The 10,456-nt window shown below is 45.4% G+C and overlaps 1 non-coding gene across 1 annotated transcript; it reads right to left on the minus strand.

Moving 5' to 3' along the window:
- Window positions 1-1,250: 1,250 nt before the first annotated feature.
- On the minus strand, window positions 1,251-1,323 carry LOC111759393 (small nucleolar RNA SNORD113/SNORD114 family). The gene has a single exon (XR_002793387.1). It is a non-coding gene; the product is annotated as a small nucleolar RNA SNORD113/SNORD114 family (small nucleolar RNA).
- Between the last annotated feature and the right edge of the window lie 9,133 nt (window positions 1,324-10,456).

Raw genomic sequence — 10,456 nt, forward strand, 5'->3', positions numbered from 1 at the left:
AGGCCAACCTGCTGGTTTCAGTCAACCAGGTCAGCCCGCCATTCATTCAACAACTCTGCATGGCTGAAGATTAGCAGTGGTGGTGGCAAGCCTTGACATTAAAGAGGTACTGCTGATACATGTCCATTCATATTAGCTTTTGCTTTCTCTTGATTTTACAAGGAAGTTATTCATAAAGTTCTACTGTAATATTTTCAAAAGCAAACATAGATATTGAAATTTATTTTAAGAAAATTACTTTTTATTCATGTAAAATTGGTACATCTCTATCATGTAACAATAAGTAACTTTAAAAAATGAGATGGGGTTTTATGTGTTGATGTTAATCAGTCATGAGGACGTATTATTGAGTGAAAGCCAATGAAAAACCTTCGTTCAGTATGAGCTGATTTTTACAGGTCAAAATTATATACCTAGGGGAATAAACACTAAATGCTTTTTTCCCTCTACAATCTCTTTATTTTATTTTTAAAACATGTTACATTCAAAAAAATTCCTTCCACTTCAACAACCTCTTTCATCATTGTGGCATATTCATTGTATTTGGTGAATACATATTGGAGCACTGCTGCACCGCATGGATAATAGTTTACACTGTAGTTTACACTCTTCCCCAGTCCATTCAGTGGGTTATGGCAGGGTATATAATGTCCAGCATCTGTCCCTGCAATATAATTTAGGACAACTCCAAGTCCTGAAAATGCTCCCACATCACATCTCCTATTCCCTTTCCTTGCCCTCAGCAACTACCTTGGCCACTTTCTCCACATCAGTGCGACAATTTCTTCCATTACTAGTCCCAATAGTTCCATAGTAGAATATCAGTAAGTCCACTCTAATCCATATTTTATTCCTCCATCTTGTGGACTCTGGGATGGTGATGTCCATTCCCCCTCTATATCGAGAGGGGGCTTAGATTCCACATGGATGATGGATGCAATTCTCTTGCTTGCAGTTGTAGGCCCTCTCAGTTTCCTGGTGTGGTGGTTGATCATCTTCACCTCCCTGTTAGCTGGCCTGGGTAAGTCCAATGAAACAGAGGGTAGGAATTGCAAGTCTGCTGAGGCTCAGGGTCCAGCTGGCACATGGACTGTCCTGAGATTCAAGTCTCCTGAGGATACACCAACCTTAGCACCAACCACACACTCAGTAAAAGTGATGGAAGAGGCATGGGTAGAAAGGTCACATTTGAGTCCAACCCCATCACACTCAGGAATACAAATTCCAAAGTAGGGCCAACTGACATGGCACTGAACTCCAGAGCCATCCAGACATGTATTCATCATCCATCACTCATACGCCACAGTGGTCCTCATCCATCTAAATGTTTTTTATGGAAGAATTTGTTCACAAATTTCTTCCATCCTATTATTAAGAAAACATTCAAATATAGTATACCCACCATCCAGATTCTACCTTTAACATTTTTCTATACTTGTTTTATCACATGTCTTTTTAGGCCATCCATCCATCGTTCTATCCTATTTTCTGATGCATTTCGTGTTAAATTGAAAACATCAGTACGCTTCTCCCTAAATAAGTCAAAATGCATTTCATCAACTAGAGTTCAATAGTTGTTTAGTTTCTTTTCCTTTGAGGTAAAATTTGCATACAATCAAGTGCACAAATCTTTTTTTTTTTAAGATTTATTTATTTATTTCTCTTCCCTCCCCGCGTACCCTCCCCCTCCCCGCCCCAGTTGTCTCTTCTCTGTGTCTATTTGCTGTGTCTTCTTTGTCCGCTTCTGTTGTCAGCCGCATGGAAATCTATGTTTCTTTTTGTTGCGTCATCTGGTTGTGCAGCTCTCAGTGTGTGGGGCACCATTCCTGGGCAGGCTGCACTTTCTTTCGTTCTGGGCGGCTCTCCTTGTGGGGTGCACTCCTTGTGCGTGGGGCTCCCCTATGCAGGGGACACCCCTGTGTGACATGGCACTCCTTGTGCGCATCAGCACTGCACATGGGCCAGCTCCACATGGGTCAAGGAGGCCTGGAGTTTGAACCACAGACCTCCCTTGTGGTAGACAGATGCCCTAACCACTGGGCCAAGTCCGCTTCCCAAGTGCACAAATCTTAAGGTTACGTTTGCTGAGTTTTGACAAATGCAATCGCTATTTAACCCTGACCTCTATCTGGAGGTGGAATTACTCTACAGCCACCCTTATAAAGGTCCACATTTTTCATGGTGAATTATTGTTGGGCAGAAGGGGATTGCAGGTGATGGTGGTAAAGAGATATTTTAATTTCTTAAATTAAAAAAAAAAAAAACTGGATATTGCTTGATTTTTGTAATAAGAAAGTACTAATATATTCTGTATGTTAAAAAACAAAACTATATGAGAGGAAAACTAAAGATAAAAAATGCAGTTCATGTTCATGATAGAAAATTTGTTTTAAAAGAGGAAAGTACATTCATCACTTCAATCATTTTTAGAGCATTTTCATTATTCCAATAATAATAATGAACACAAAGCAGACACACACAAAAACTCATAACCCTTCAGTCTCTCTATGCTTCCCTTGCCATACATCACTGCTTGCCAATGATTACCTCCAAAGTATCCTTTCCAATGTTTCCAAGCCCTGAAGCAGGACTTACATAACCTGCACGGTGGGTTCTTATTATCAGCATCAGATCCAAGAACCCGAGGAGAAGGGACAGTTGCTCTCTGCTTGTCCCTAATGAGGCTACCAGGGAACAGGACCCTAGAGACCAAGGAGGCTCCCGTAAAGGGCTTGCCCTGTGGTTCCCTCAAGCATCCTTCCTGCACGTAGGGCGGGATCCTCCAGCTCCTCATTCCTGCAGACTTAACTGAAAAGCCCAAAGATGATCCCTCTCATTTAGACCAAGAACCTCTGGCCAGGTCTGAAGAAGTCAAGGGAGCCTGACACTGCTGCTGCCATCGAGGACAGCAGTTCTTCCTAGGTGAGAGTCAGACCAGGGGGCGTCATGAATAAATGCTTGTTAGGAGGCAAAGCCTTGAGGGGGCTCCTCACCACGTCTTTCTTTCAGGTGGAGCTACAGGAACAATTCTGAACTCATCATCTGTGCCTTGAAATCGCCCTGCGCTGACCAGGGAAGGTCCTGCCTGTGTGCTGATGAGTCCCTTAACTCTGGGTAACACCAACTGGCGTTTATCAATTGGTGAAACCAGCTGAGAGCTCTCATACCTTTGGGTCATTTCCATTTTATTCTCCCTGGTTGACCAGGGAGCTCAGGAGACACAGCCCAGAAGGCCTGACCCAGACCTCCTGAGAGTGCCTGCAAGTGGCAGCCAAGGGCAGCGGCATCAGCAGCAGTGGCCTTATCCTATCACCCCACCCCCCCACCCTGGTTGTCTGTTCTCTGTGTCTATTTGCTGTGTCTTCTTCTTTGTCTGCTTCTGTTGTTGTCAGCGGCATGGGAATCTGTGTTTCCTTTTGTTGAGTCATCTTGTGTCAGCTCTCCATGTGTGCAGCACCATTCCTGGGCAGGCTGCACTTTCTTTCACACTGGGTGGCTCTCCTTACGGGGTGCACTCCTTGTGTGTGGGGCTCCCCTGCGTGGGGGACACCCTTGCATGGCAGGGCACTCCTTGCACGCATCAGCACTGCACATGGGCCAGCTCCACACGGGTCAAGGAGGCCCGGGGTTTGAATTGCGGACCTCCCATGTGGTAGATGGATGCCCTAACCACTGGGCCAAGTCCACTTCCCCTGTGTGTCAATAAAATTGATTTCCTTAAAAAAGACGATTATGAAATATGAAATTATCAGATAAAAATGAAGTGGGATGTATTTGGATCTTTGATATTGGAAATGATTTTTTAATCAAGAGAAACTTTAAATCAGAAAAGGTATTAATATGATTACTGTTAGAGGCTTGCAATAATTAACAAGCTGTAGCTCAGTTTTCCCTGATGTGCACTGGGGAAAGGCTAACCCCATCCACCATAAGCCTACATGCCTAAGGGCACGGCACTTCCCCACAGGTTAAACAAAGAAACCACCTAGAGACGGGAGTAAAGGGAAATGGAAACCTTTCCTACCTACATATCAGAGAGAGATAAAATCCCTACAGATCAAAGAAACATCTGGTCCTGCAGCATTCCAAGAAACCATAACTCCTTAACTGACTATCTTCTGTCACTATGAGGGAAAATTTTCACCTCTAGGGCTTCCTATTGGCCCCTGCACCTCACTTGGACCCTCAACCCCCTCCCATCAACTATCATTTCCCCGCCTAGGAGAGTTCTGTATAAATTCAAGTCCCCCCCTTCCAGGGGTGGGCTGAAGTTTCTCTTCAGACCCCCCCCTCCGTTGGGAGAGCTTCCCAATAAATTCTTTCTCTGCCTGTGGTCATATCGGTCTCCATGTCGCAGTAAGCACCAATTCTCTCCAACAATTAACTCAAAATTAAGGATTTCTGTTCAGTGAAGTTCAGAATATACTAAATTAGACAAAAAGATTTGCATTGTCTACAACTAGAAAAGTTTATCTAGACTATATAATATATAGTGTTGCGAACAAGCAAAACAAAACAAAAAAATCTAAAAGAATACTGGGTAAAAGGTATGAATAGACAGTTCACAGAAAGAGAAATAAAATTAGCTAACACATTTACAAAGAAATGTTCAACCTCACTACAAATCCATGAAACGCCAGATAAAGTGAGATACTGTCTTATACCCATCAGCTTGACACAAATTAGAAAATCTGATGATACCAAGGTGGTAGCAAGGACATTCTTAGCTAGTGGGAGTATAGACGGCTACTGCCACTTTGGGGCAATCTGCTGGTACTTAACTATGTGCATCCTTATAACCCACTAAGGGGTTTGTGTATCTCTATATATCATAGACTCTCTCCATATTCATTGAAGCATTGTTTGTGAAAGTGGGAAATTAAAGGCAAGGTAAAAGTTCATCCATAGTGGAATGAATAAATAACATAAGATTGATGCATACTCAGCATTAGAAACTTTAAACTAAATGCAGACATAACAACATGAATTTATCTTTAAAAACATAACAAAAACATTCTGAAAAAGGAGTTAAAAGGTAAGAAAAAAAAGTTGTAGCTCTCCCAATATACACCACAATGATGAAAATTAAGGACATTTAAATACACAAAATGATGTTTTACAGGGATATACATTTATCCAATCGCTTCTATAAAACACATATTAGATTGAGGAAGTCACTTGGTAAAATGTAGGGAAATGAAAGTTGAGGTTGGGAATAAAGTGAGAAAAGTAAATAAAATAAAACAATGTTTAATTGAATAAGAGAAGTCTTCCACAGACCAATGATGACAGTGTGCAAAGAACTGAGTAGAATTACTGCTCACTTGAAATATTTAAATAAAATTCTGTTTGTCATGTGTGGAGCATCTTCCTCTGGTCTAGGACTGTACCAGGGTGGAGGTATGAATTTGAGCTGGGAAAATAAGACAGATTCAAGATCAGAGCATCGTGGGCAAAGGCCAGACGCCCTGCCAGAGCTACCGTCATGCACATCCAAAGCCTGCGCCTCCCAGGTCCACACTCATTCAAATGTCCCAAATATAACACGTGAAAACTCTCTATTCCCAGCCCTCCAAATTGTGGGGCTCCCACAGTTAGCTCCATCCTTCCCCTCTTTAGGTCAATAACCCTCACGTCAACTTCAACCCTCAATTTCTCTCCATGTGCAAGCCATCAGCTCTGCCTGAAAAGTAGATCCAAAATACAACCACTTGTTCTGCTCTGCTCTGGTGGACCAAGCCCCCATCAGTGCTCACTCCTTGGCCTCTGACAGTCCCACACCCAGGAAAAACAGCAGGACCACTCAGGGGTCCGGCAAGGTCCTTCTTGCTCTGAGTTTTTAAAAATTTTAACTTAAAATCTTTGTAGTCTAAAAATTTGTATTAAAATATCCATTCATCTTTTACATTTTATAAATTCTAAAGGTAATGCAGGTCACTCTAAGATATTCAAATAACACACGTGTATAAACTTAAAAAAAAATGAAAGACCTCCCCTCCCCAGCCCACTTTCCCACTCCCACTATGAGCTGATTCTTTCTGTTTCTCCTAGCCATTCTTCAGTGCATGCCAATGTACATATGTAATAAGTGTGTATATGTGTGTATATATAGAGGTTTTTTGCTAAAATGAAAACATATTATGCAAATTGTCCAGCAACTTGTTTTTCACTTCGTCTTCCTAAGACTAAATTCCTCATTGTTGGACAAGCAGATCTGCTCATTCAAGCTGTTGCCTAATGATCTGTAGTGATGCCACGATTTCCGTAATTCCCCTCCTGATGAAGTTTGAGTTCTCCAGTTTTCCAGGTATGGGCCTTGGAGGCAATAGGCCTGGTTCCAGCAGCCACTTGACACCTCTGGGCCTCAGGTCCTCTCTTGTAAAGGGGAATAATAACATGCACCTGGTGCGCTAGTCGCGATGCTGCTTGTGACCTGGGAGCACAAGGGTCCTAATGCTGCACGATCTGAGAGGAGGAGTGGCCGCGGGACAGACCTCGCCCGCCCCTGAGGCCCCAGGCAGCACCCGGCTCTGGGTGCCAGTCTCCCTTCCTGAGCTTCTTCAGGATCACCCATAAGGTACTGCTTTCACACAGCCTGGCACGAATGTCCAAGCCCCACTTTATGGTTTACGTTAGAGTCAGAAATAGTGGGAGACCCCCACCTGCACCCCCAAAAAAAATACCCTCAAAGGAGACATTTCAGAAAAGGGATAAACACTGCCATCCTATGCATTAGAGACCCTGTTTGGTTTTCATTCACTATAATTACGCTTCACAGGTTATGAAGAGGGGGTGGGGCCTGTGGGGTGTGGCCCCCTGCCCGGCCCCCTTGGGTACTAAGGGAGCCCTGCCTTGGTCCAGTGAGAGCAGCAGTAGCTGAAGTCACAGCTCTGAGCACCCAGCCACCTGCACCATTTCCCCTTCCGTGCTTTGAAGAACCAAGTTAGAAAAAATTAAATAAGTCCTAATTATTTAAACAGCCCAGTTATTATCATTGCTCTGATTAGGGATCTACCACGGGGAAGGGTGAAGGAAAGAGGCAGCCTTCAGGGACCGCCTTCCTGGGCTCTGGCCACTCCACTTGTGCTAATTGCCTGGGGAGACGAGGGCCCCTCTGGGCTCCTCAGGCTCAACCAGGCCCAGCCCGGCTTCTGTGTGGCCTTAGGGGGCCAGGACCCGCCCTGGGGATAAAAGCCTGCGGGCCAAGCCCTGGAGCAGGCGGCCGCCCAGCTCCCTTCCCGATTGCCAGCTCCACCTCCCAGCACAGGGAAGGCGCCTTGGGTTGGATCCTGAAGCTAAAGGTACGTTTCCACCAGCAATTCATGGGCTTTTGTTCTGGAGAATCCAGGGTGTTGGAGAGAGGGGCAGAGAGGAGAGCAAGACAGGGAAGGAAACAGCAGAGATGGGGACAGTGGCCAGGGCCTTGGAAAGGCTCTGATTTCAGGTGCTGCCTTCAGGGGAGGTGGGCGGTCCTCCAGCCGCGGGACCAGAGGCCTTTCCTGCAGCGGGAGCAGAGGAGGCAGCACAGCCACTGCAAGGGCAGGGGTGGTCCCCAGCAAGGAGGGCAGCACCTTTAACAAAGATCCCCTTAGGATGGTCCCGGAGGGGCCCTGGGATTCTTCACCTGCAGGAACCTCCTGTGCCCGGAGCCCTGTCCTGGGGACAGACCCCCAAGCCCAAAGGAAAGGAGCCCCAAGGCTGAGGTACAGCCAGCCCGCCAGGCAGGTCTCGAAGCCACCCCCTTCCTTTCCCCTTGCCGAAGAGTTTAGCTGTATTTTACCAACCTGGAGGCCTCCTCCCACCTGCCCCTGCTTATGCCCATGTTTGTTTCTCAGAGACAAGGAGGGCACCTGACCAGCTCCCTCTCGACTTTAAAATCCCATCCTATAGTGAGGACATTAACTGGAGGGGGCGACGCAGCACACCTCCTCGTGCCCTCGCTTTCTGAGGACGACTAACGCCTTCCCCTGCATTCACAAGGTCTGTTTCCTGCTGTCCCTCTTCTCTAAACATCAGCGCGTCCCTGATCCTTCCCTAAGCGCCAGGCAGAGCAGGCAGTCCTCGCCTGAAGCAGCAGCCCCAAGCAGGGAGCGGCTCAGGCCCTGCCCCAGCCACTCCTCGAGGGTTTGCGCCCCGGGTCCCCGCTGCCGGGCTTGTGGGGAGACACGACCTTGATGTCTGCCTTTCACCATGCAGACTTTGTGCTGTTGAATTTTTGGACGTTTAAAATGTACCCCTATGCATTCAGTCCTTCTTCTAGTTTGTAAGTCCTTTTCCCGTCAAAATTGCCACCTGGCTCAGGCCTCTGCCCGGTCAGCCAGAATTCTTTCCCCAGTCAGAGAACACGTTCTCAAGGAGCCTGGGTTGGCTTCCCTGAGGCTAACGTCAAGTGTAGGGTCCCCTCCTAACAGCGTGGTTTCCCTGAATGAGGCATTGTAACTTTGTTACTTAAATTTTAATATCTTCAGACGTTGGTGTCCCTTGGGAGTAAAAATTTTCAAGTTTATTTCAACTTTGCAATTTTTTCTTTTGTAAGTCCTGAACTTAACGCCTTGAAGATGCAAACTACTCTATTTCTAATTCTTGGATTCCAATGTTTGGGAGGGTTGAGTCCCTGTTCACTTTAGCTAATACCTTAAATCTTTCTATTTGAAAGGTTTTGATTGTATTCTCCCTCTACCTTTACCCTTCTAGGAATAATTTATTTATATTTTTAATTTCAATTTTTATTTTGGGTTCATACCTGCTGTACTGCCACAGTATCATTCTACTTTGAAAACCATATTCCTAACTCTGACCTAATCATCAAGAAAATACTCACTAGGACCTTAAGTGCAAGAATCTGACACAAACAGAACCATCAGGGATTCACTGTCAGCCATGTCCAAAAGAGGAAATATTTTAAAACAAAATGCATCTACAAAACCTTTCTATTGGGTACTGGAATGCAGTATTAGGTTTATTGTTTTCTTTTGTTTTATGATTCCCTTTCCTAATGATGTTTTTGCTTGGACTAATATTCAAAGCAAGGCTTGAATTCTGAGACATGCATCCCACACGGAGAGCATCACCTATTTAGAACAATCTCTGGGATTGGAGAGAGCCAGGATTTCAGTTCTGCTGTGGCTCTTCCAAGGGTGGCCAATTGAAAGTTGTGAAGTTCAGGGGAGAAAGGGGCAGGAAACTGGGCAAAGGTGGGCAATTAGAATACCTAGGATTCTCTTTAAGAAGCGAGTCTTGGCTGCTTCTCTCATTATCCCAAACGTCCAAGCCAAACCTATAGGCAGGCAGAGGTGGGAGTCATCAGTGCATCCATCACACACGGATGATTCCTAGAAAATCCTTCTGTCCCCAAACAGTTCAACATTCAGAGGCTCTCATGCCCAATTTGCATTATAACTGGTGCATCCTTTGAGGTCAATATTGTCCCCTCTAGGTTCCTCTTAAAATTCAAATACTACTGGATTAATTTAACATCCCCAGATTATGAGAGAACCAGAAGTAGGAACCAGAGGGGAGACCCTTTAAGGAGGAAAAGGGCCCTGAGGAGGAGGCAGGCTGCTGAATGCAAACTTGCAGTTGAAGTTGTGTTGGCTTGGGGAGTTTGTCAACCTCAGACCAAGAATCTAGCTAGCCTGGCATTTCCTCCTGACCTTCTGAATGCCTTGGGTCAACAGTTTCCCCGAGGAATATCCTTTCCTTTTCCATCTTGGCTGATTCTTACCTGGGCTAATCATTTCTGAGTAAGCCCAGAGCAGGGACTGGACAGAATTCTGAACTTCTTAGCATCCCTGAGCAGCGGCAAAGCAGCCACCACCCAGAGACCAAACAATTCATGGAAGAAGACAAACAGTGTCTGTCTCTCTGTTTCTTTCCCTGAGAGGATGCAAAAGGATGAGCATTTCAAATGGCAGGAGGTAGTAAAGCAGGTATCAGGAAGAACTTCTGAACAGAAAGATAAGCTGATTATCAGAGTGGTAGCTCAGTTCCTCAGCTCCCTTAAGTCCTCCATGAAAATAATAAGTCATCACCTCTTCTTAAGGTATGAGGTAGAGGTAAGAAGGGATGTTGAAAAGTCCTCTGAGATTCCTGTCATCCCTGACTCAATAGAAGGACTCCGTTGCTGACCTAAGGAAACAGACAATTAGAAGAGATTTCCTTCCTTGACTTCTGGAGGTCTAGTATTGCTGCTACTTATTGATGCAAAGAGCTGTTCTTGGGAGCTTTGGCCAAGTGATATGACCACGACTTCCCAACCTCATGCACATATCCAGCTGAGCACACCTGCACACTGTCCTTGAGGAGCATGTCCCATCAAGCCTACTCTTTGGGTACAGCTGCCAGGGTTCCTGTGGGGCACATCAAGGTCCAGAGAAAGAGGCAGAGCATTCCCTCCCAATCGTCACTGTTCAGTTGAGGCCAAGTGACCCAAGGACTATTTCTGTTTTGTTCTCAG

Source organism: Dasypus novemcinctus, chromosome 23, assembly GCF_030445035.2.
Source record: "Dasypus novemcinctus isolate mDasNov1 chromosome 23, mDasNov1.1.hap2, whole genome shotgun sequence".
Classification (NCBI taxonomy): Eukaryota; Metazoa; Chordata; class Mammalia; order Cingulata; family Dasypodidae; genus Dasypus; species Dasypus novemcinctus.